Below are 7587 nucleotides of genomic sequence, written 5' to 3' on the forward strand. Positions count from 1 at the left end.
GGAAGTCCCAAAAGAATGAAAATTATGAACAAATATACATTGCTCATGTAAAGTACAAAAGTACATTACAAACTTTAGCTATTTCATTATGTTTGCCAACTAGCTCCAAGGTTCTAAATATTGCTCCAAGGAGGCAATATTGTTTATTTGTCTAATAATTTTCAAGCTTTTTATTAGTTTTGATTAACTATTTTCCTTGCTTACTTGACCAAGGTTTACCTTTGTTCAGGATTATAGAGTGGTCTTCAAAGATGCCATTTAATTTTATGGCAATCCTCTTATTAAAGAATATGAAATCTCAAGCTCCATTTCTAACCAGACACACAGTCATTCAATAGAATAATAGGTGCTAGTGGGACTCTGGGCCACTAAGGGGTCAGAGCAAGGACACCAAACATGCAGTCCTGTGACAAAAGAGAGGACATTTGTAAATCTTATCATCAAGCAACCAACCAGTGATCACATACATAGCCTAGGAGACCTGGGATCCCCAAATACTGAAACAACTTCAATCTGTCTTTCCTTCAAGAAGAGAAGAGACGAAGTACAGATTTGCCTTCAGTCAAATTTCAGCTGTTGAAGAGAATGGTTACCCACTCCAGTATTCTTACCTGGAGAATTTCATAGACAGGGGTGCCTGGTGGGCTACATTCATGGGATCGCAGAGTCAGACACAACTGAGCGACTGATACTACATGGAAAAGATTCTACCAAGAGCAAGAATAATTTAAAATCTAGATGAAATGCATTAAATATATATATATTCTATGTATATAAATATATATATGCCATGTTTAGATAACATATTTTTGGTATAAAACCTTATTTTTGCTCAAAACCACACAATATAAACAAATTTTCTAAAATTTTAGTGCTGTAGACAGGAGGAAGGAAAAAAGAGCCCACAACTGAAGGAGGCAGAATGATGCCCGTACCCCCACATGCAAACTGCTGGCCTTAGAAGTTCATCAGGGCTTACCTAAATGATGATGCTTTGAAAAATTATGGTGTTCTGCAGGACTGAACCCTCTGGGCTTTATTATCTTATAAGGAACTCATGTTTGGTGGGTTTGCTGCTTATGGTGCCATTATATTCAATGTCCTCCCCAAATACAAACATTTTAAAAACGGCATTTAAAAACTTTTTAGTTGTCCAAGAGGATCTGGATTAAGGATTGTTGTGATTATTTTACTTTTTGTCTGGTATTATAAGAGGGACTAGATATTACATTATTCCTAGGGGTTGATGATATATTCTTTCATATTCCCAGTAACGTAAACCTCTATAATTAGCAGCACTACAGTTTTCATGAATATAAAGAAATTATATGCATACTATATGCATGCATATATGTATAGACATATTGAATATATAAGTCTGAATCACAATAACTCAGCACCTGTCCAGAAGTGGTATCTTTTCCTGTTCCCTCATTGCCCTCTCGGTGTCCAAATCTTTTCAAGTTTCCTAAGCCACTCTCTAAGAAAGAGGCTTATCTTTGGGGACTTTCTTGAGCATGAATAAATCTTCTTGACACTCAAGAATCACCAGGTGTATTTAGATATCTGACCTTCATTTTTTTGTAATATTGAATTACTCATGGGCCATGAGGAAACTGAGTTATTTTATCTCATAATTTTCCATTTTCCTTTCTTCTATCATACATTAAAATTATTTTTATCTAATTCAGTTTTATTTCATTTTATAGCATTGCTGTATTTATTTAATAGCAATGAAACATCTTTCTCAATTGCGCAATGCAAAGAGTTCCATGCTGTTTCAGATAGTTATTCACTCCTTTTTTTATGCTTTGTTTATGCTTGATTAAATAGAATCCAAAACCTTTAAAAGAGCATGTGATTTTCGCAAAAGCAAAGGAATACATGTCCTAATATTTATTAGGAGAATGTTCTTAGTAAAAAGCCACATCTCAGCTCCTCACACATATGTATTACCATGATGTCAAGCCTAAAAAATATGAAGTTTTTATTCACAATTATAACTATTCATCCTTACACCAAGTGTTTATTTAAAATATGTTCTAGATATTGTATTAAAACTGAGAATTTAAAGCTAAGTAACCAAAGTAGTATAAGATGCTGTGAAATTAATAAGAAGGTAGGTTTTAAAAGGCTTTGGCTTTTCAAAATATGAGACATCAAGTTAAAAGTGTGAATATTACAGTATTTCAGAGAAAAATCTCTTACTAAATGATAATAAGGATAGCTAAGGAATGGTAGAATTAAAAGCACTAAAAATGATCCAAGCAAAAAATTATAAACATCTGGCTTTTGACATTGACATTGGAGAGTCTAGTGAAACAGGACAAGCTCACAGCAGCACACACAAGCTTTACTGGGCGATGCCTTTACAATTGTGTGTGTGTGTGTGTGGAGGGGGTGTCCCTCAGAGCTGGAGTCAGTTCAGAGGAGGGAGCGCTGGTTGGGGGGAGTGGTCTATGCTACTCAAAAAGAGAGGAGGGCAGGGACCTTCCAGGGGAGAGGGAGATTGGAAAACTGAAAAGGAGACTCGGCTGTCTAGGTGACACCCCTCAGCAGCAGCTTGGCTGGGAGTCTTTGGGTCTAAGTTTGAAAACTGAAATGCGGTGCAGCTTAGACTCCTTGTAACCACAAAGCCTTATTTTATCAGTGCCTTACAGATATTGGGTGAGATTTCCCATTATGTGAAAAGCAGTCAGGTTTTAAGTGTCAAAACATTTGCCTGTTTGGGCTCATTTTGAAATAACTGGATGTGTAAAAATTGGAGTGTCTTGGAGGTGGGCTTTTGGACTAATGGGTCTCAGCCAGCATTGAATAAATAATGAGGGGCTGGTATACTGAGCATATATAACAACACTTAGCAAACTCACTTATGGAACCACAATGAATACATACAGGTGATTTATTAGATAAATGGCCATGTGCTACTTAAATATATTTTCCTTTAGAAGTAGGATTTTAATTAATGCCAATTTTCTGATGTTACTATTTTATCTTCTCTTGTCTGTTGGCCTTCTGTTGTTTGTTTATTTTTAATATACTGTATCTATTTACACATGACGTTTTTTGGTTAAAATTACCAGTGCTGTCCAAAATATGTCAATATTTTTATATTAATTACTTCTAAAATGCAATATATCAACAATAAAAATTATTTGTATTATGTGAAAGTCGAAGTCAGTTATCCATATTAGAGCTTTTATACATATATACATATGAATGAGGAAATGGCAATCCACTCCAGCACTCTTGCCTGGAAAATCCCATGGATGGAGGAGCCTGATAGGCTGCAGTCCATGGGGTCGCAAAGAGTCGGACATGACTGAGCAACTTCACTTTCACATACAGAAACAGAGAGAAAGATATGGAGAAAGACAGATGTATGTGGATGAAAACACATCTTTGTTTAGTCTCCATGTCTGACTCATGGACTATAGCCCGCTAGGCTCTTCTGTCCATGGAATTCTCCAAGAAACAATACTGTACTTAATCGCTCAGAAGTGTCTAACTCTGCAACCCCATGGACTGTAGCCCATCAGGCTCCTCTGTCCAGGGGGATTCTCCAGGCAAGAATGCTGGGATGGATTGTAATTTCCTTCTCCAGGGGATCTTCCCAATCCCATGATTGAACCCGTGTCTCCTGCGTTGGTGATGATTTAGTCGCTAAGTTGTGTCCAACTCTTGTGACCCCATGGACTGTGGCCCTCCAGGCTCCTCGTCCACGGGATTTCCCAGGGAAGAATACTGCAGTGGGTTGCCATTTCCTTCTCCAGGGGATCTTCCTGACGCAGGGATCAAACCTGGGTCTCCTGAATTGCAGGCAGATACTTTACTGACTGAGCTACCAGGGAAGCCTGCATTTGTAGGTGAGTTCTTTACCACTGAGTCACCAGGGAATACACACATGTAAAATAACATGGAATAGTCATTACTTTCAAATTTGCGTGGGGCTTATTTCTGCTCATATGTTTTCTTTAATAAATAAAAAAAATAAATTTGATTATTTTATCACTTTGGAAGAGAAGTGAACGTATCTAAAAAATTTACATTTTTCTCTAACTTCTTGAGCAGATCCAGAGGAGGCAATGGCACCCCACTCCAGTACTCTCGCCTGGAAACTCCCATGAATGGAGGAGCCTGGTAGGCTGCAGTCCATGGGGTCGCTAAGAATCGGACACGACTGAATGACTTCACTTTCACTTTTCCTTTCATGCATTGGAGAAGGAAATGGCAACCCACTCCAGTGTTCTTGCCTGGAGAATCTCAGGGACAGAGGAGCCTGGTGGGGTTGCATACAGAGTCAGACACAACTGAAATGACTTAGCAGCAGCAGCAGCTTGAGTTGTTTGGTGTATAGTCACCATTTCAATTTTTGTCTTTTGTCACACAAGGTTTCTGTTTCTGCTTTAATTAACACCACAACTCAGCAAAACTGTTAAGAAATAGTAGAAAGGATGAAGTTTTAGCAGATGTCAAGAAAATTAATATTGTAAGATTTTCAGTTCCAGAAAATCTAAGGAACAACTTCTTCTACTCCGAGAATCATATTTCTTCAACGCTGAGTGGATAAACTAGAACGATTCTAAAACTGAAACACATTTAATTGTCAATATGTTGTTTTGTTCTGCTTCACAGCTTTGTTGATCTCACAAAATTTTGCTTTAAATTTTTAAAGTCATTTTTCCACTTAGCAAAATGTTGGAAATCTTGCTGCAAATGTCATTTACCAAACTAAAACATACCAGATGTAGAAGAATATAGGGAATAGACAAATCTTCTAAGAAACCTCTTATTTACACAGATTTTTTTCCTCTGGGAAACAAAAAAAGTTTGGTCACTTTCTCATATAAGACCAGTAATAGCTCTTAGTATGGAATTTCCCATTTCCAAAAGACAAGGAACTGACTACAATGATCAGTACTCAAATCTCAGTCAAAGATAATTTTCCTGGAAAAGATAGGAGTGATTTTTTTGTAATAGAGATTCAGACGACCCATTTAACTCATGGGACCAATATCCTCCTTTTATATAGTAGTTAGACATTTTGAGTTGTTTCAGTATTGCGATTTAAAGAGAGAAACTTGTGTAGATCAAATGGACCATATGAATAAAGATGTTATAAATAAAGACAGAGGTAGAGAATCCAGAATTTATAAAGATGTGCTATTTATTAATTAGCATACAATAAGGAAATTATAACCAAAACAAAATGGTATTGCAAACATTTAATTTCCTACAGACAGAAAACGTTTTCATTTACCAAACTTAAGAATTAATGAGGTGTCAGTGAAGCGATATTTGTGATGTATTTTGCAGAAAAACTCAGTAAACAGGAAACATTTTTCAGGTTGAGACTCAAAAGGACTTAACAGAAGAGGAAGTGTTAGCCAGAAGCTAAAGAATAATTTTAACAATTACAAGTTAAAAAAGAGTAGAAGAAAGTGTTGTCCTACATTGTTTTAAATGTATTTGTATCATATCATAATTTACCACTCATCAATGAGACAATAAAATGAAGCTTCAGAGAAAAGAAAGTAAATTATCATGATGGGTTGTTCAGTCACAAATGGGAACTGTTCACTTCATGTCTCTACTTCTGCATTTGTAAAATACTAAGGTGTGTAACAACAAACAGATATACATTTAGAGTGACAATGCTGTGTATATATATTCATCATTTTCATTAAATTACCTTTATATTGCTGAAAATCGAAACTGTTAAAATATTTTTCAAGTTTGTAATTTCAAGCTAGTGGAGATTTTACATATTTGAGACTATTTTCACTGATCCACAGAAAAGATTAATGTATAGTGATTAACTTCCTATTATAGGGGGTCAGTATTTTCAATTTTGTAAATGGAATCCAAAAGTTATTTTTAAAATTACACAAGTTACAATTTTAATGTGTTTGGCTTTCTCTTTTCTTCTGAAGAAAATTATTCATGAGATTTATGGTTCTAAATATCATCTTATCAATGTTTTCATGCTTAATAGTCACAGAAATTAAATGGCTTACTTTCTACATGACCTGAACACTAATTACATAGTGTATACATTGGGGAACTATGCATGTTAGTAGACATATTTAATTGGTTACTAAAAAAGTGTTCTAATATTTTGTGTACTCTCAGAAAATGTATACAAGTTAAAGGCTATCAGTAACTACTATAATATAATGTAAAGAGATTTTCAAAAAATACTGAGATGAATCTCTGTGGAAAACTAGATGGCATACATAGATATTCTTTAAAAAAGTAAAGGTTTTACAAAATTAAATATGAGAGGGAAAAAAAGCATGGGAAAACTTTCTCTTTTATAAAATAAAATTAACAATGTGAAATACTTGTGGTTTGTAGACACTTTGCAAGAGGTGTGTCTTTACAAAAACACTATTACAAATGGGTTACAAATTACAAACAACCAAAATGTATTACATGTTGACATGATAAGCACTTACATCCTATTTGCCTTTATTTAAAAATCTGTCAGTAGTGTCAAAAATATTTCTTCTCAGATCAGATCAGATCAGTCGCTCAGTCATGTCCGAACCTTTGAGACCCCATGAATCACAGCATGCCAGGCCTCCCTGTCCAAAACCACTCCTGGAGCTCACCCAGACTCATGTCCATTGAGTCATTGATGCCATCCAGCCATCTCATCCTCTGTCGTCCCCTTCTCCTCTTGCCCCCAATCCCTCCCAGCATCAGAGTCTTTTCCAATGAGTCAACTCTTTGCATGAGGTGGCCAAAGTACTGGAGCTTCAGCTTTAGCATCATTCCTTCCAAAGAAATCCCAGGGCTGATCTCCTTCAGAATGGACTTGTTGGATCTCCTTGCAGTCCAAGGGACTCTCAAGAGTCTTCTCCAACACCACAGTTCAAAAGCATCAATTCTTCGGCCCTCAGCCTTCTTCACAGTCCAACTCTCACATCCATACATGACCAGAGAAAAAACCATAGCCTTGACTAGACGAACCTTTGCTGGCAAAGTAATGTCTCTGCTTTTGAATATGCTATCTAGGTTGGTCATAACTTTTCTTCCAAGAGGTAAGTGTCTTTTAATTTCATGGCTGCAGTCACCATCTGTAGTGATTTTGGAGCCCAGAAAAATAAAGTCTGACACTGTTTCCACTGTTTCCCCATCTATTTCCCATGAAGTGATAGGACCGGATGCCATGATCTTTGTTTTCTGAATGTTGAGCTTTAAGTCAACTTTTTCACTCTCCACTTTCACTTTCATCAAGAGGCTTTTGAGTTCCTCTTCACTTTCTGCCATAAAGGTGGTGTCATCTGCATATCTGAGGTTATTGATGTTTCTCCCGGCAATCTTGATTCCAGCTTGTGTTTCTTCCAGTCCAGCGTTTCTCATGATGTACTCTGCATAGAAGTTAAATAAACAGGGTGACAATATACAGCCTTGACGTACTCCTTTTCCTATTTGGAACAGTCTGTTGTTCCATGTCCAGTTCTAACTGTTGCTTCCTGACCTGCATACAAATTTCTCAAGAGGCAGATCAGGTGGTCTGGTATTCCCATCTCTTTCAGAATTTTCCACAGTTTATTGTGATCCACACAGTCAAAGGCTTTG

This window comes from Bison bison, unplaced genomic scaffold (genome assembly GCF_000754665.1).
Source record: "Bison bison bison isolate TAMUID 2011002044 unplaced genomic scaffold, Bison_UMD1.0 scf7180017864481, whole genome shotgun sequence".
NCBI classification, from domain to species: Eukaryota; Metazoa; Chordata; class Mammalia; order Artiodactyla; family Bovidae; genus Bison; species Bison bison.